Source organism: Rhinopithecus roxellana, chromosome 3 (genome assembly GCF_007565055.1).
Source record: "Rhinopithecus roxellana isolate Shanxi Qingling chromosome 3, ASM756505v1, whole genome shotgun sequence".
NCBI classification, from domain to species: Eukaryota; Metazoa; Chordata; class Mammalia; order Primates; family Cercopithecidae; genus Rhinopithecus; species Rhinopithecus roxellana.
This window is the reverse complement of record NC_044551.1, coordinates 180,224,437-180,244,980: the sequence shown is the minus strand read 5'-3', so window position 1 is coordinate 180,244,980 and position 20,544 is coordinate 180,224,437. Positions and strand designations below refer to the sequence as shown.

At 35.8% G+C, this 20,544-nt stretch overlaps 1 pseudogene; it reads left to right on the top strand.

Moving 5' to 3' along the window:
- The first annotated feature begins 1,243 nt into the window (after positions 1-1,243).
- LOC104665504 lies at positions 1,244-1,743 on the top strand (annotated as a pseudogene).
- The last annotated feature ends 18,801 nt before the right edge of the window (positions 1,744-20,544 follow it).

The following is a 20,544-nucleotide window of genomic DNA, read 5'->3' as shown; positions in this document are numbered from 1 at the left end:
TCTATGTTAAGTTGATGAAATCATGTAAACACCAAAGTTCAAGTTATAATTTAGAGACAATTTACCTATGTGTTTGGATTCTAAGTAAAGCACTATTGTTGTATCATAATCTAAATTTTTCTATCTTTAAAACTCAAGAAACTAATGAAGTTTGACTGCTGATGTTTTCTGAAAATAGCTGACTCTGATTAAAATAATTAGATTATCAATCTCTACATTGCTGAGTTCTATGCTAGCTCTGATCCTCACTCACTGTATTACACCAAATATGTTTTTTGAATTTTTTAGGCTCTCATTTTCTCAATTTAAAAATTAAAATAAGTCAACTTTCAGACTTTGTATGGATACCAAATAAGTTAATATAATAAAAAGGGGCCATCACAATACTTGGAACGTATAGTACCCGTCCAGTTTTATATTCATTTCCCTCTTCTTATCTTCACTTCCTTCCTATGCAATTCTTAGGATTCATTTTTTCTCATCTTACCCCCAACTGCTCAGGCTATGTGTAAGTTGTACTTTTGGACTGCACTGAGGATGATGGCTTGGTCACATCGATTATTGGAATGCAGGAGTAGTGTTTGACCCTGTCCTTTACATATTCTACCTGGTTTTTTTTACGACTACATAGTGGAAACATGTCTTCCAGGCACAAGAAAAACTTCTAATTTTCTGAGCAATTAGTTTATTCTCATTGAAAGGACTCTACGATGTTTTATAACAAGTTACCACAAATTCATCCTTGCTCCACCCACTCCTAAACTAACACTAGTTGTGTAAAGTATTTTGATACATTCAATCTACGGTCATTTAACTTCAACCACATCAGACACACCTAAGGCTTGTTGAGCCCTCTTCCCATTCCTCATCTCTATTACTTTTTTGGTGCTGATGTCTTATCTGTATCTACACAACAGCACATCTACAATACTTTTTGTAATGAGTAATTGGATTATATATAAATTCACATGTAGGCATACAATTATATTTTAAATAATGACATAACATTGCCAGTTTTGTTTTTTAATGGAGGCCTGTGTAAGACATTATGGGAACAAAGAGACTGGAGGTCTGTTTGGAGAAGCAGAAGAAACCTCACCAAACAGGTAATGTTTTGCTGCATCTTGACACAAATGATGACTGACTAAAAAGATTTTAGAAAATGATATCCCCCTCTCTCAACAAAAATGTAAAATAAAAAGTAGAAGCAGAGGCAAGATGATAAAAGAACACCAAGGACAAGATGGCGCCGAAAGCGAAGAAGGAAGCTCCTGCCCCTCCTAAAGCCGAAGCCAAAGCGAAGGCTTTAAAGGCCAAGAAGGCCGTGTTGAAAGGTGTCCACAGCCACAACAAAAAGAAGATCCGCACGTCACCCACCTTCCAGCGGCCCAAGACACTGCGACTGCGGAGGCAGCCCAAATATCCTCGGAAGAGCGCCCCCAGGAGAAACAAGCTTGACCACTATGCTATCATCAAGTTGCCGCTGACCACTGAGTCTGCCATGAAGAAGATAGAAGACAACAACACACTTGTGTTCATTGTGGATGTTAAAGACAACAAGCACCAGATTAAACAGGCTGTGAAGAAGCTCTGTGACATTGATGTGGCCAAGGTCAACACTCTGATTCGGCCTGATGGAGAGAAAAAGGCATATGTTCGACTGTCTCCTGATTACGACGCTTTGGATGTTACCAACAAAATTGGGATCATCTAAACTGAGTCCAGCTGCCTAATTCTAAATATATATATCTTTTCAACATAAAAAACAAAAACAAACAAACAAAAAAAACACCAGGAGCTTGAGAAAAAGAGGCCAGTGTGTTATGGCTGTCACAGCAAGCTCACCGGTGGTTGTTTACTTCAGTATCAGTTTTAATATCTTCTGCATATTTGCAAGAAAGCAATTCAAAAATCACCATGTCTTTAATATATCACACATTAAAATCTTAATCTTAGCAGGTAAACAAATATGAACACTTAGAGCACAAATGGCAATCCATTAAATTTCTTTGACTTGATTTATTGTAACACAGCTTACTTATTGAGATGAAGATTATGTACAAATTACTACAATTATGCCCATACTAGGTTCAAGTAAGAAACTAGTTAGTTTATGATTTCTCTAGAAATTTATTGCTCACCATCCATATCAGTCCCTTATAACAGAGCGTGTTATCATAATGTGAAAGTAAAGGCTTATCTTACTCTATATTTCCAATTTTTCTTTACATTCTACCAATAGCATTATATCAATAATAATAATAATAATGACATACCAAGATGTGAATATTTTCATCAGTTGTTTAGTAGGCCTGGCATATATTGCAGAGGGAATATAATACTCCTTTTCTTAAACCATGACAAATAAAATAGAGCTTTCATTTTCAAACAGAAAAAAAACATATTTTAGGTATCTCAGAGGAGAAGATCCTTTACTGCACTCTGGTATAAAGGAAAGGAGAATAGTTAAAAATTCTAAATGTCTGAATGCCTTGGTGTCAACAATTTGGGCCAAGTTTACAATACTTTGCAGGGCCAAGCATGAACAGATGAACAGGTTTCTCTCTGCATATCTCTCTCTCTTCTCTCTCACACACACATATACACACATATTAATTTTTTAAAGTGTCTTATAATAACTTTTGCGATATCCCATAGTGTTGGACAGATGAGTTAATGCTTTATTAGGGAATTATGACACCCTCATAATGACAGGAGAGTTTGATAATGCATACAGAGTTTAATTCACAAAATCATCTTTCATTGAGTGAATTTTAGTACAATTTCAAAGACCATATCTCAGCAAAGTCAGTGGCAGTTTTATGGTGTCCCAGCTGGCATTCACTAGGCATCCATAAAGTACAGTGTGCCTTTTGCACAGGCATGGAGGTGGGAAAGAAAATCAGATTCCTAATCTACCTGAGAGATTCCAGCCTAGTGATGATAACATTCTGTGTTAGTGGCATAAGCAACTGTACCTTAACGTGAATCTGGATTAAAATAAATTTTGAAATACCTTATTATTAAAGAAAAATATGAAAATATAGAAAAGCAGAGATTTGTGATGTATACTTGATATCACACTGCATATACAACTTTATATCTTGCTTATTTCACTAAACATTGTTGCATTTGAAGAATGTTGTGCTTACAATGGGGTTTCAAAAAAGTTTCTAATGCAGCTGGCATGCTTCATGAATCCCTAGGTCCAGCTGATACTCTTAACAATAAGAAAGAGGACCCTGTACAGGGTAGGAAATGACAGCAAAACCTCTCTTGTTGATGTAGGAGGCCAATTCACCTTCAGTATGATGTTGCTGCTGCTTTCACAGGAGTATCAAGCGTTCTATCAAATTGGGGCATGAGACACTGATGGTTGCAGGAATTTTTTATTATTGTAGGGTAACCTAGGACGATTAAAAACTCAGTTTCCCACTGAATCCCCTAGAGCGGGGATGGACAAGATTTTCTGTAAAGGTTCAGAGAGTAAATAATTTTGTATTTATTGGCCAAGAAGGAAAATCAAGGCTAATATGTAGTTAATTATGAATCAAGAGAGAGAGAGCAAATTTTCACAAACATTTTACTGGTGACATTTAAAAGATGATCATTGAGTATACGTTTCTGTAATCGAAAGAGTCTACTAATAAGAAGAAGAACACTGGGATTCCTTGTAGTTCAGTTAATGTTACTTATCACCATGGTAGAAACGTGGCCTCATTCTCCCACAAGGCCTTTTCCTGCTTCTCTGAAACACAGGGATCTTCCCTTCTAGGAACTCAGCAGGAAGTCTCAAGTGCCTCACTCATTTGCCTCTCCTATACTACTCTCACAGTGCTGGAGAACTTTGTTTGACAACCAGGCTACATCTGGTTAGACCCTGGGCTTGAATTTCAGCAGAACTACCCATTGGCTATGTGATCTTTGATTTCTTAGCTAACTTATCTGGAAGCTTTGGTGTTCTCATCTATCAAATCAGTAATAATACCTGTCCAGGGCTGTTTAAAGATAAAGTATGTGGATACATGCACATATTTAGAATAGTGCATGAGATGATGTAAAGCCCTAGGTAAATATGTTACAATTTTGATTTATTTTCAAAACTATTTTTAGTTTACAGGGTGTACAAAAACAGGCTGTAGGACACCATTTGCTAATCCCTGCCCTAAAGTGTACATAGTGTGCTGGTCCACCCATATCCCTCACCTCAGCACGGGAACACCCTTCTCCTGCCTGCTGGGAGTTCTGGCTCCTGCTAAGCACCTATCTGGGAATCAGGAATTGTCTTCCTCTGAAGGAAGCTATCTTGCTAATATCATACTTCTTCCCTGGGGGCAGCCTGCATCTAATGACTATCAAAGGAGGGTTATAAAAGTCTTGTTCTCAAAGACAACTCTGAAGAACTGTCTCAACTCCTGAGCTCCTCCTGGTATCCTTTAAGGTCTGTGTTTGAACTCCAAGGCAGCACAACTTGCCCTTTGCTAGTCTTGCTTCCCTGCCCTTCACAGGTGCGATTCCTGACTATACCTCAAAGGATATCAGTCATCCACCTCAAACCATATTTCAGATTGTTTGTACCCCTCAACCTCAGCTTTGGGGATTATATACAGCTGTGTTTCATGCTCCTCAGCCTTAAGCTGCTCACATTATCCTTTACATTATTTTTAGGAGCTTCAGAACATGGTCTAGATCAAGCATTTTGAGATGCAAATTAAAACTGGGATACTGTATTATTCTCAAATGACGCTCATGTTCTAATATGATTCAGTGATTCCCCAGAAATGTAATTGAGTGAAATATAAAATATGAGAAATATTTAAGGACTGATAATTATTGATATTCCACATAATAACAGAATATGTTGTTTCAAATTACAACAAAAGTGTTTCCTCTGTATTGGGATTGTTTTATTCTAATCTCCACCCACAACCATCTTAACTTGCTCTCCATTTCAGAGTCAGAGAAAAGGCTCAATTGAGGAAAATATTTGCAGACTGGTTTATATAGATACAAATGTGAGCTACAAAATTGTGCCACCTTCAGTTTAATGCAATATTACTGCTACTTATTTGGTGAATAACAGGGAATGGAGAGGGTGTTGTGATAGATTACGATTATAAAAAGATGCAAACTACTCAGGTTTATGACCTTCTATGAATGTAATGAAATGCTGGTATATAGCAGTACTTCCAGACTGCCATGAGTCCCCTTAGCTAATAGAAGATATAAATAGAAAACGATTTCTATGAAAATGTGCTTCTGGTGGGGTTAAATGAGACTTCTGCCTCTTGCAACACACTTTAGAACAAATAAAAGAATATAATACTTCATATGAATGGACAATGAATAGATGAAATGTTTTACTTCCAGAGATAGATAGGAGGCTGATACAATAGTTAGATTCAAACAGGGGTTAAAAAAATGAATGATTAATAGATCCATATTAGTCTGAATATTAAGCTTGGCATCTTAGTGCCATCTTTACATTTTTGCTCTGAGGTATGGAGTTAACTCCTGAAAGGCCCTTTCTTCTTCAAAGATGATTGTTTAAGAGGACTGCCTGAGCCATTGCTTGGATATAGTACGGAGAGTTGTGTTTCTGGAAGAACAAAGGTTAATTTAGTTTTCTATCACTGAGATGCTCATTTCTTCCCACTGAGCATAACTGCCCAAATTTTCAGGATTTTCTTGGAAAGCCTGGATATTGAGTCATTACTTGAGTAATGACTTCATCAGCCTCAGGCTTGTTTAACATACACAATCATGTCCACTCAGTGGCATTAGCATCTCCTGGGATCTTGTTAGAAATGCGAATTTGGGGGCATTACCCCACATTTACTGAATCAGGAACTCTAAAGGTGAGGTCCAGTCATCGCAGTTATAACAAATGTTGTAGGTAATTCTGTTACCCACTAAAGTGAGAAACATTAATGAAAAGAAAAATGAGGCCTGGCTCAGTGGCTCATGCCTGTAATCCCAGCACTTTGGAGGCCAAGGCGGGTGGATCACAAGGTCAAGAGTTCAAGATCAGCCTGGCCAAAATGGTGAAACCCCATCTCTACTAGAAAAAAATACAAAATGTACCTGTGTGCAGTGGCAGGTGCCTGTAATCCCAGCTACTCAGGAGGCTGAGGCAAGAGAATTGCTTGAACCCGGTGGGGGCAGAGGTTGCAGTGAGCAAGATGGTGCCACTGCACTCCAGCCTGCGTGACAGAGTGAGACTCCATCTCAAACAAAACAAAACAAAAAACCAAAATACAACCAAATTGTTCCAACAGAAAGGACGTTGTTCAACATGGAAAATGAACAGCCACAGAGCTTAAAAATTGTGCACATTCAGAAATCTTTTAAAAGTTAAGCTCTCCTAGGAAGTTATTTGTTGAAAAGATAGGCCTTTATGACAACCATCTCTCCACACCTAGGCAAAAAGGGCAGATTAGAGAAATATAATACAGTAGGACAAAGAAACCATCCCTAAGCAGAAGCTAGCGTGAGAAAAGAAACTGCAACATCTAAATTAGAAAAAAGGAAGCACCTTCGGTTTCAGGCAGTGTACTTCCTGAGCTTTTAGAGCCAAGGCAGACTCAATAATTAAATACTGAACAGTAAGTCGTTGAAGACAGTCACTGAAAAACCTTTACCATTAATACCAAAGATTCTGACTTTTTAAAAAGGAATTTCTCTATAAATCTTAGAGAATAAAAGGTCAAATTTTGAGGCCTTGTCAAATATATATATTAACTATTAATATCCTTAATACCTGCATTTGCAAAAACTCCAAAAGTTATATGAACATATGTACAGGAAAACACATTAAAATCTTATTTTTTTCCTAACACCCATTTCTCTTTCACTCTAGAAGTTTCAGATTCTCATCTTTATTCTCCCAAACTTTTTCCCAATGTCCAGATCTCAGTTTTCTCCTTGGTTCTCCATTTTTTTGTTATATAGATTGACTTTATCCTGACCCAGAAATAAAGAATTATTCTTTGAAAAATAAGAGAAGTTGGAACAAGTAATTACAGTATTGTTTTGGGGGAGCCAGTGTGAGAAAAATATGAAGAATTCCCCTGTTAAATTTTTCTATTTCCTTTTGCTTGGAGCTGCCTGGTTTAGGACTTAGGAAAGAGGATTAGGGAAAAAGGGAAATGAAAGAGAAGATGTTCTGAATGCTTCTGCTCCAGGACAGTCATTTCCTGACCCGTATATGGTCAAGAATTTCACCAAGGTAGACGTCATCAAGATGGCTGACTAGAGACACCCAGTACTGGCCTCCTCCACAAAGAAGGACTATAACAGCAAGTAGATAACCACATGTTGAATGGAGTCTAGGGGATAACACTAATCTAGCAGGGCAGCCACAGGGAACTTTTGAGGCACAGAAGCCTGAGATGGCAGCAAAGCAGAACAGCTGGCCAGATCAGCTCTGAGCCAGGAGGGACGCCCCATCGTGGGGAAAGATGAGCAAGAGATGCCTAGCAGTCCACATTCCCACCACAGATGCCTATAGTCTTAGCTACAGGAAAGTCCCTCGACCCTCACTGGCACTGGGTCTAATATAGGAAGCTTCTCAGAGTCCACACAACTGTGTTGTTTTAGAGGGAATCTGTGCTCAGTCCCACCAATGTGATGCAAGCTGGTATATCTCAACACGATTTTGAGAGCAGATCCAACACCTCATTATATCCTCAATAGCCCTTACATCTCCACATCCCTGGGGCCTACCAATATCCACCCACATTCATCCAGAGGGCTACAGCATCACATGCCAACTAGACCCAGTGGTGTAGCCATGACACTAGCACCTGAGCCAGTGCAGCTATGCTAGATCCCAGGGAACCACAGTCCAACACATTAGGGAGGTACCCCAAGATATAGAGAAATAAAGGAGGCACTCTTCAGGACCAAAAGACTCCCTGTCCAGGGCCACCAGGACCAGCAGCAACCCCATCCCCTCCAGCGGCTGGGGCCACCACACACTGTGCACCCAGCCCAGGAACAGTGGTCCCAGTTCATCTGCCCAGCTGTGGACACAGCCAACACATGTGCAACCTGCCTGGGGGCCTGGGAAACTGCCTGTGCGTCCGTCCCACCGCTAAGACTATTGATGCTTACATATCCCACTCCTACTCAAGGGCTCAGAGAGTGCAATGTCTGGCCTGCCAGTGCCTGTGTACCCCTCCCTGCCCTGGGGCTCCAGGACTGGTACACCCGGACTACCACCACCACTGCCAGCACCTACATACTCCACCTGGGGCCCAAAGACTGACCCAACCAGTGAATGCCTCTGCCGCAATTAATGACAGCATCTACCAGCTAAGGGACTAAGGACTGGCCTGCTTGGTACCCCTAAGTCCATCAAAGCCACATCACAGCTTTCACAAACCACGGCGACTTAGCCACTAGGAAACTAACACACATTGCTGACACTGAGTAAAGGTAACTATATGGAATCTACACTAGAGTGCCTACCCAGAACTAAAGGCAAAAGTACTCCGCTTAACTGACATTATAGATACATCTATTTTTCCCTATGAAAGCTAATCCATAAAATTAGAACTGACCATTACACCAGATGTGCAGATATCAGTGTAAGAACACAAGAAACATGAAATAACAAGGAAACATATCTCCAAAGGACACATTAATTATCCAGTAACAGATCCCAAAGAAAATGAATTCATGAAATGAAATGAGTGAAAACAATTTTAAAAATGAAAACAAATTTAAAAAGTTTTCTTTAAAAAAGAAAACTCAGTGAGATACAAGAGAACATGGATAAACAATACAAATAAATCAGGAAAAAGTATTCACAATCTGAGAATTTCAACAAAGGAATTCTTTTATCAATTTTATCATTTTAAAAACCCAAACAGAAATCATTAAAATGAATAATTCAATGAGTAAAGTAACAAACACAACCAAGAGCTTCAACAATAGATGTGGTCAAGCAGAGAAAAAAGAATTTCTGAATTTGAAGTTAGGTCTTTTGAAATAACCCAGTCAGACAAAACAGAAAAGAAGAAGAAAGAATTTTAAAAGCCTGTGTGACACAGCAAAAAAGCAAAAACAGATATAGAAATGGGATTATATCAATCTAAAAGGTTTCTGTGTAGCAAAGAAAACCATTAACAGAGTAAAGAGTGTACAAAATGGACGAAAATATTTGCAAGCTCTTTACCCAACAGGAGATGAATAGTCGAAACATATAAGGAACTCAAAAACAGTTAAGAAAACAAATAATTCTATTAAAAGATGGAAAAATGATCTAAATAGACATTTCTCAAAAGCATATAAATGGCCAATAGATTTATGAAAAATGCTCAACAACTCTAATGATCTGGGAAATGCAAATCAAAACCACAATGCGATATCATCTCATGCCAGGTAAAATGGCTATTATCAAAAAGACTAAAAATAACAGATGCCAGCAAGGATGCAAAGTAAGGGGTACTCTGGTACACTCTTGGAAATATAAATTAGTACAGCCATTTTGGAAAACAATATATAGATTCTTCAAAAAACTAAAAATAGAACCATCCTATGATCCAGTCGTGTCATTGCTGGGTATATGTGTGACAGAAAGAAAATTAGCATATCAAAGAGCTATTTCCACTCTCCTGTTTATTGTAGCACTGTTCACAATGGCCAATATGTGGAATCAATTTGTCTCCATCAACAGATGAATAAAGAAAATGTATGCATAGACTATTATTTAGCCATAAAAAAGAATACAGTCTTGTCATTTCCAGAAACATGAATAAAACTTATGGACAGTATGTTAAGTGAAATAAGCCAGGAATGGAAAGAATTCTCGAGATAAATTCTGGTGTTCAAAAGCATGTAGGATGAATATAGTTATTAATAGTTTATTGTAAGTTTTAAAATAGCTACAAGAAAATATTTGTAATGTTATAAACACAAGTGATAAAAATTTGAGGTAATGGATATTCCAGTTAGCCCGATGAAGCACTATATATTCTATGCATTTTTCAAAAATCACATGTATTCCATAAATATATACAATTATTATGTATCTAAAATAATTTTACCAATTCTTTGGTAAGTACTGGCTGTGAATTCCAGAAAAAAAAAAAAATCATGCTTTGTCTTTTGTTCTAAGTATAATTGAGTTTTTTACCTGTGTAGTGAACACAGTGCTGATGTTATACCAAATGATAATCAGGCACTTCCAATCAATACCTCTGGGATGGTTTCATTAGGTTGGTGCAAAAGTAACTGCACAAATCACAATTGCTTTTGCACCAACTTTCTGAGTTAAGTAACCTATTCTGATACTGTTTTTGATAGATACCTGTACCTGGAGAATCTAAAGTCATAGGTCCAAAGCTGAAATTTAGTGGTATTCTTACAAAGGGGTACATCTAAATATGCCAGATTATAACATTAAAAAAGTGAGAAATAAACCAATTGACCGTGATTTTTCTCAACATGATATCCAATAATGTTATTTTTTTTCCTCGCCAAATCAACATTGATTTTGGAAATTGGTAGCTGCAAACTAAGTCTGGAAATATTAACTCTTCATTCAGACAGGAAAAAATCAGTGCTAGTGTCTAGCTGTGGTTTATGAATGTGCACTCAGTACTGGGTCTTCAGAATGAATGCGTCAAGAATAGCTATCCTGCTTAATTTTCTTAACATTCACACGAACCAATTTTTTTTATTCTTTTCATTCTATAGACTCAACTTACTCATTCAGTAGGTACTGATTGAGTGCTACCTATACACCAGGCACTCATCTGGATGTGGAAAATATAAAATTAACCCAAATCCTTGTCCTCATGTTGCTTAGCATTCAGCATTTCAGCTTTATAGCTGAGAGAAATTTCACATAAATACTATGTCCGTAGCCACATACTATGTAAGTGCTGTAAACAAATAATTCAAGTCTATATGACATCAAGAGTTATGCTTTTAACCATAATATTATATCCAGGACCCTGAAAGTCAATAAACCTCTGATTTATCTTACTTTCCCCAATCACAGACTATCTAGTGCTACTGAAAATAAAAATTAAGGATATACATTCATTTCTTTTTTTTTCCTACATAAAATCATCTGTGAATTGCTTTTTACTTTGGGCAACCTAAATAGAACTAAGTGTAATGCAGTAGTACTGAGAAGCAGAAATGATATGATAAACACCAGTTCATAAATAAATATATGAGGAGTAAGGAGTTTTAAAGGCTATATGCTAGTGTGCCCTAAAAATTGAGAGACAGAGAGAGAGAGAGAGAGAGAGAGAAAATAATACCCTAAACAGATAAGCAAATTGTATGCTTTACAGCAATATAATAAGATATTACTTCTTTGGAAAAAATTAACATAATATAAATAGTTCATGGTGTCTAGTTGTTTTCAGACATCCATGAATATATTAACATTCAGGAAACGCTTATGCAACTATGTAAAATCTTGTGTTTTTTTCCTTCTTATGAGCCACCTATTATTTTAAATGTCTTTTAAGATGAAGAATCAGCTAAATATGATATTGTGCTTATTCTTATGTTTCATTCTAAAGCAAACATTACATATAACAGGCATTCTGGTGATAAATTCTTAGTTGAAAGAGCATTCTTTTGGCATTATGCAAGTTGTTTATAATCTTCAATTCAATGAACATGCTGGGTTGCACTATTTCATGTAAAGAGAATAATAGATTATAAGCTTAACTATTACCATTTCATATTTTATGGTCTCCCCAGCATACTCAGAGCCTCGTTTTTCAGCATGACCTCCAGTGAGCACACATAAGTAAACAGAATCTTAAATTTGCTTAAAAAATAAGAGCAAAAATGTTTTGAATTAAATCTTATTCAGCCAATGTGGTTAGAGATGGAAATGTGACAAGTTCTCAAACGAACATGAAGAAGCATCATGGAAATACTATTATCTCTAACCCATCTCATTGAGTTCACAGTGTGTAACTGCATCTGAACATGTTTAGTTGCTTTACAGGTGACAGCCACTCAACATTGATTAGAGACTGGAAGAAAGAAAAAAATCATACTCTCTCAAATTTAACACAACTTACAAAAGAAATGGTGTCCACTTAAAATATTAGAAAGGGGAAAAGTATGTTTGCTTTGTTTTTACCAGGAGCTTATAAGTGTTCTATATATCAGAAGTGCATGCTCTATGTCTGCACAATGTCATACATTCAAATAAAATGTTGCAAATGAAAATTTGATTAGATGTGCAGTTGTTATATAGACAAAGTAGAAAAACACTAGATTGGAGTGTGTCACTTCCCTACAGATGTTTTGGTACTGTATAAATCAGCTTTGGCAAATCAAAAGATAGTTATTTTATTAAAAAGGAACCATGGGTATCAACTTCCACTCCCCAAAATGGCAAAGTAATGGATACTAAATTAGCTCTCTAGCTTTTAAAAAATAAAAGTATATGAAATAACTTTTCAGATGCTAGACAACAGACAGCACATTACTGTGGCATCTGAAAGAAGATAAGAGAATGAAGGTTAGTTCTATGGTTACCCTAGCTTTCTGTAGGCATCACCTTCTAGACTGGTAAGGAACAGGAAGTGGCAATCAAAATTAAGCCCAATGATCTTCCTAAGCTAAGGAGAGGGAATCGGCTAGAATTTGCAGGACAAAGTATCAAAGAGGAAGAGATCTGTTCAGGGAAGAAATGTCTGAAATCTACCTAGTAATTCCCTTGAGTCTCTCACTGAATACAAAGATGCACATGTACAGGGACACTATATGGCTGGGCAAAGAACAAAAATGAAATAGTTATTCCTGGGGGTAGGGGACAATTCCAGAGCACTGTAGGCTGAACTATCAGAGCTTGCATAGGGTTGGGAGACCTTAATGAAGAAAGCACTTTGAACACCCTACACATTCAGTACATACACAGAACAGAAATGCTTTTGAAGTAAAACTAATTTAGCATGAAAGTAATGTTACTCTAGACGCATGCTAACAAAACTGAAAAATAAGTCTTGAAAGTATCAAGCTTATACTCAAGTAAATTAACAGGATAAAAGAGCAAAATTCAAACCCTCATTAAGAAAGAAGACAAAAGCCAGACAATCAAAAGGATAGCTTTCAATCAAAAATTCCAAGAAGCAAAAAACACTGAGGCCCATACCAGAATGAAAACCAAAAGAAACACACCCAGAGGTAATAACAATAATGGAATTTGTGAACAAGGATTTTAAAATAGCTATCACTAACATGTTAAAGGATTTAGAGGAAATCATAAATATTATGGGAAATCATAATCATAAACACATAAGTACAAATAAGGGCATCAATGGAGAAATAGAAAATAAAGAAAATTGATACTTATAATTTTTCTCACTAGGGAAATTCCAAGTCTAAATGATCGTCCTGGTTAATTTCATGAATTATTTAAAGAAAAAATAATGCCAATTTTACATAAACTCTATCATAAAGTAGAATATGGAATACATCTCAATTAATTTTAAGGTAATATATAAGCTAACAAAACCAGTAAAGATGTAATACATCATGACCTGATGGTTATTCAAGGATGAAATATTGGTTAATGTAAGAAAATCAATCGATGTAAGATGCCACAGTAGCAGAATGAAACAGGAAAAGATTAAGGTTCTCACAATAAATGCAGGAAAAAATTGACATGTTTTAATGTTACTTTATAATAAATATTTTTGCTAATTCGAAACAGACTTCTTCAAACTGAGAAAGTCATCTATAATTTAAAAAAAAAAAAAAAAAAAACCTTACAATTAATGCTAGGCCTAATGGTGTAACATCAAGTGCTTCTCATGTAGAGAATGAACAAGTCAAGAGTTTCTTATATCATTTCTGTTCATCATTTACTTGATGGCCTTAGCCAGTGCTATAATGCAAGAAAAATAAATAAAAGATACAAATAAGGAAAAAAGCAAAACTCAATATTCACAGACAACATGCATGTAAAAAACCCTTCAGTAACAGCAAAACTATCAATAGAACTAATATGTTTGTTTAGCAAGGTTATAGAATAGTGGGTCAAAGATAAATATTAACTACAATTCTACATAAAAGCAATAAAAAAATCTGAAACAAAACAATACTATTTACAATATCATGAAAAATAAATAGAAATGAATCAAATGACCTCGTACAAAACTGCTGCACTGAAAACAATAAAACGTAGCTGAGAGAAATTAATGGATAACTTTACTAATCAGATTAACTATGTTCATGGATAGGAATACAAAATATTGTGTAGATGTGATTTTTCCCCCCAGTTGATCTGTATATTCAGCATAATCTCAATCAATATCTCAGAGGACTTTCTTTTTTTTGTAGAAATTGACAGGCTGACTCTAAAATGTATATAGAAATTTAAAGAAAAAAGTATGACTAAAGAATCACGAAAAAGAACAAAGTTAAAGAACTTACACTTCTGTATTTCATTTATTAAGTTATGATAAGTCTTCAGTACTGGCATAAAGATAGATAAATAATTTAATAAAATAAATAATCCAGAAGTAGGTCTACATATTTATTGTCAATTGATTTTGAACCAAGATGCCAAAGTCATCCAATGAAAATTGAAAGCTTCTCAACAAATGGAGCTGAACACAGCTAAATAGATATGTTGGGGTAGGGGATGAGAGTAAACACTGACCTTTACCTCATTCCATACAGTAAAATTAATTCAAGATTGATCATAGTCCTAGGAATAAAACTTAAAACATATTTTATATAGCTTTTTCTTTTTTCTTTCTTTTTTTTTTTTTCTTTTGAAACGGAGTTTCTCTCTTGTTCCTGGGCTGGAGTGCAATGGTGTGATCTCAGCTCACTGCAACCACTGCCTCCTGGGTTCAAGCGGTTCCTACCTCAGCCTCCAAAGCAACTGGGATTACAAGCACCCGCCATCATGCCTGGCTAATGTTTTGTATTTTTAGTAGAGATGGGGTTTCACCATGTTAGCCAGGATGGTCTCTAATCCTGACCTCAGGTGATCCACCTGCCTCGGGCTCCCAAAGTGCTGTGATTACAGGTGTGACCCACCGTGCCTGGCCTGTATAGCTTTTTCTAAAAGAAAATATAAGAGAACATCTTCATTACCTCGGAATAGACAGTGATTTCTTATACAAGACCCAGAAGGCACTAATTATATAAGTAAAAGCTTAAAAAATGTATATATTGTCAACATTTAAAACTTTTCCTAATCAAAAGAAAAACGAAAAAACTGGATAGGCTGCCAGGCATGATGGCTCACGCCTGTAATCCCAGCACTTTTGGGAGGTCAAGGCGGGTGGATCACGAGGTCAGGAGATCAAGACCATCCTGGCCAACATGGTGAAACCCCATCTCTAGTAAAATACAAAAAAATTAGCTGGGCGTGGTGGCACATGCCTGTAGTCCCAGCTACTCGGGAGGCAGGGGAATTGCTTGAATCCGGGAGATGGAGGTTGCAGTGAGCAGAGATTGCACCACTGCACTCCAGCCTGGCGACAGAGCAAGATTCCGTCTCAAAAGAAAAGAAAAAGAGAGAAAAAAAAAAATACCAAAAACTGGATAGGCAAGCCACATTCTGACACAGAAAATAATTGCAATACATGTATCCTACAAAAGATTTATATACAAACAACTTTCCTCACTTAGAGTAAAAACATTTTTTAAATGAGCAAAAGCTTTGAACAAGCATTTTCAAAGTTCATTTTAGAATTTACCAATAAATACATTAAGAATGTGCCAGTAAGCACACAAAAATATCAAATAACATCATTAATCATTAGGGAAATGCAAATTAAACTGACAATATTACACACTACATATCTTTAGAACAGCTGAAATTGAAGCCATTGACCATATCAAGTGCTGGTGAAAATACAAAGCAAGTGAAAAATCTCATGCATTGAGGAGGGTAACATAATACAAACTCTTTGGAAACTGGTCTTGAATTTTCTTATAAAGTTACTATACTAATTTTAGATTGTTAGTATAATAAATTACCATGAACTTGGTAGCTCAAAATAATGCTAGGGGAAAAACCTGTTTCTCTGCCCTTTACAGTTCCTAGAGGTTGCCTGAATTCCTTAGATCATGGCTGCTTCCTTCAACCTCAAAGCCAGCAATGTTGCTTTCTCTGATCCTAGTCCATTGTCAAATCTCTCTTTCTCTCTCTCTGACTGTAATCAAGAATTGTTTTTCACTTTTAAGGATTTATGTTACTAGATTGAGCCCACCTGGGTAATCCAGAATACTGTCCCTCTCTCTTCTCACACATGTGCATCTTCTATTCAGCCAGACTCAAGGCAACTGTCATGCAGATTTCAGGAGCTTCTTGCCTCAACGGCTCTCTTCTTTCATACCTTATATTTAATCATATCTGCAAATTTGCTTTTTCAAGTAATGTAACATCTTGACAGATGTAACAGATTAAGGTGTGGACATCTTTAAGGACACATTTTTCTTACTGACCATGGTTATCTTCAAATTTACTTCTAGATATTTACTCAAGAGAAAAATTAATGTATAAAGTTGTATGTATAAAAAAGGCATATAAAAGTATCCCTAGCCACCTTATTCAGACTAACCAAATATTAGAAACAACCCAAATGTCAAAATTTGAATGGATAAACAAATTGTGGTATATTTCAATATAATGTAATACCACCTGGCATTAAAAAGAACAAACTACTGATACATGCAACAATATTGATGAATCTCAGAAGCATGCTGATTGAAAAAAAGGAAGCAAACTATAATGCATACTGTATTATTTTCTTTATGTGATTTTTAAGAACAGGTGATAGAAATTGTAATAGTGGTTGCCTCTAAAGGGGTCAAGGCTAGATACTGAGAGATAGTATAAGGGATCATTATGGGATGGTGGAAATGTTCTATAACATGATAGAGGTATAGGTTATATATACTAGAATGCCAATAGTTTTAACTTAAGTAGACACTTGATAATGTATTTTGGTGATACCAATTATTTAGGCATATTGAGTAATTTTCTTTCCACCATTCTTAAGGGAAAAAAGGAAGACTGAATACTTTAGGATTAAACAACAAAAACTCACTTCAATAAAAAACCATGCCTTTGTTAATGAGCTTTTATTCTTCTAGTGAGTACCATTAGTGAAATAAATTAGGCATTGGGGATTAAAAAAAAAAAAAAAAAAAACCCTAAACTAAAATACAACTACCAACAACAAAACATAAATACCTTGTATTATTAGATTGACTGATATATTAATAATGAAATTTAAAATATCACACATATGTAAAAACTGAAAGCACAAATTTTAGCATAACATAGGACTAAAATTTTCCTCCTTTAAAGGTCTTGCTATTATTAAGACTAGTAGTTATAGCTTACATTAATTTATCAACTATTGTTTGGCAGACACTAGCAAGGCATCTTACATTATATTAATATTCAATATGACCTTGCACAGTAGGTATTATCACCATTTTACAGAAGAAAAAGCTGAATATTAAAGTTGATAAACAACTTGTCCAAGTCTACCTGACTCTTAAGTGGCAGTGTTTAACAAAAAAAATGCCTGATTTCAAGCCCCCTTCTACACACACACAGACACATACACACAAACACACACACACAGAGTTTTCTAATTCAGAAGAACATTATCCGATATGTGATATAAATTTCACCTAGACAAGTATTTAGATTGCCATGTATAGAAGAGAAAAAGAAAGAGTACAGTGTTCAGCTGGAAATTTACTTGCCCGAAGGCATAGTTTGGAACATTACCTGGAGCCATCAACCAGACATTGTCTTTACTTCCCTGGTGTATTCCTGAATAAGACCCGCATGTCATTGTGACAACAAAACTAGGTAAACCAAAGGTTATAAAACTTGTGTTCTCTGTCCTGTTACTTCCTTCACCCAAGACCTTGGAAAAGTCACTTCACTTGTCTAGCTTTCAGTATACCTGGTCTATATAATGTTCAACAGTTTAGATTATTATGACCCAGTAACGCTGTTCTTTGAAACAGTTACAGAGTGTCCACTGTGGACATTAGTATGTAATAATTAAATATAGTGAAAGAAAAAATGCACTGGACCAGTTCAACAGGTAAGGAAGACATTATTCGTGACTGTTGCAATAGGAGAGACTTTTGCAATAAGGAAGAAAGATTGAATCCAACTATGCTGAAACAAAAGGCAGGGGGATTCTTAATGCTGGTATGAGCTAATGGAGAACATTAGGGTATCAGTCCAGGTGATTGGGCCATTTGTGTTTGCTAGTTGGTGCTTAGCAAAAGTTAGGGTTCCATCTTTCCGCAGAGACTGAGACAGGGTTCTATCTTTCTTGATGACTACATTTTAAATGGATGACTCCTAGGTCTTTGAGAAAGACATTTCTGGGCTACAGAAGATATACTTCTCAAAAGGGCAAAGAAACAGCTTAAAGTTTTCTAAAGAAATACTCTAAGGAAAGAAAAAACAGGGGCCTGTAGTCAAGATGCTTGTTTAAAATTTAGTCAAGCTGAGGATAGTGTTGAAGTTATCTTGGTCAAAATCAAGAATATTAATTACAAGTATTTTTCTTGACAGTGCTTTAGTTTCTTGACTCTAACACGACATTTGTAGAGGGAAGTGGACAGTACTCCTCATTACACTTACTGCATGGCAGTATCTACTATGAAGTCAGCTGCTTCCTCCTGTTTTAGATTTAAATTTTGCTTAATCCCTGCTTTCTTCTTAGTGCTGAGCACAGTGGTTGCTCTATATATGTGTGATAATTAGAAAGACAAAGTAATTAACTAAAGAGTTTAGAATAAAAGAATAAAGAAAGGAATGAATGAATTCAATTTGATGGTATACTCATTGGTGAAATGGTAAAGGCAATATGTCAAAATTCATTGATATTGTAGGTAGTGACATTAGATGTTCAGGTAAAATTAGCACAAACTTTTTAATTGCTAGAATCAGAGGACCCTGTTAGGGACCTAAGATTTAATTTCATTACAAAGTATGTGTGTGTGTGTGTGTGTGTGTGTGTGTGTGTGTGTGTGTGCTTCAAGTTAAATAAGAACTTTAGATGTATTTATAAATTATAAAGCCAATATACCAATATACTTGAAAGTGGAATTTCTTACAGTATTTTTTCCCTCCCTTTTAGAAACACTCCTTACACTTATTGTTTATTACTTGGTTAGTGCTTATTTTCTTCACTGGAATTCAAGAGCTCAGAAATAATTTCTGACTTACTCATTTATATCGTTTCTACAAAAATTAGTGCCTGGTATAATAGGAACTTAATAAATATTTGTTGAATAAAAGAATATACAATACTAGAAATGTTAAATTATTTCCTAACCCAAGTTAAACAAAACAAACTCTCTCCTGTTTAAGAAGGAGGTACTTTTTACTGCCTTTCTTTGCTTTTCAAATGCATCACAGAAAGTTCTGGAATCCTCTGTTGTCTAACTGGTACTTTCTAATAGACTCATTGTTTTGCTGAATCTGCCAAGTCAAGTCAGAATTAATTTCACATTTGAATTTTAATGGATATAATGATTCTCTGATTCCAGGTAGGATTAATCTAGCACCTCGGCAAGTTTTTATATAGCAGCCATTTGAAATATATTCAAATGATATGTTTTGAGAATAAGGACATTGGATTTCAGGGATATGAGATTTAATAATTCATCCAAAGGTAGAAAATGATTGGGTCAAGAGCTCAGGTTGCTTGCTATTCATTTCTTTTCTGTCTATTGAAAAACTCTGTTGTGATGTCAGTTCTTTTCAAACCTTATGTATTGTGACTAAAAACTTATTTAATTACTTATTTTTGCTTCAATAAAAGGAAGATTTCCATTTTCATGAATCAATATCAGTTCAGTCTCTGTTTTATAAAACTTAACCACTGGTTGGCTTATAAAGACCTTCTATATTAATTACATGTGTTTGTACGTGTGGTTTGGGGGTTAGTGAGGCACTCTAAATGATGAATTGAGCTCAAACATTTGTATTAATATTGTATTATTTTTTAGCTGAAATATTTAACTAGTTGACTGGTTGGTTATTGCAAACTTTAGTCTTATTTTTTGAAGAAATTTCTTTCTATTTCTAAAACAAATACTGTTTTTGTACTTTCGTTGGTTACATATACACACAGAATTCATTGTGGCAAACAGGACATGCATCTTTATGTATGTTAAATGCTGAAGTATAAAACGTAAGTATTTAACGCTAAGTATAAAACGTAACAGGAAAAACTCAGTTAAAATGCATCTACTTACCATTAAAATGTCACAATGTTAGCAGCAGTGAATCCATACAGGTCTGCAGCAACCTCAATTCTTGCCTCCTCAGAAGAAAGAATTTGACCGAGGGGCATAGGGCACAGTGAGAGACTGAGGCAAGTTTTAGAGCAGGAGTGAAAGTCAATTAAAAAGTTTTAGAACAGGAATGAAAGGAAGTAAGGGACACTTTGAAGAAGGCCAAGTGGCAACTTGGGAGATTCAAGTGCATAATTTGACTTTTGACTTGGAGTTTTATATATTGGCATGCATCTAGGGGGTTGCATCTCTCTT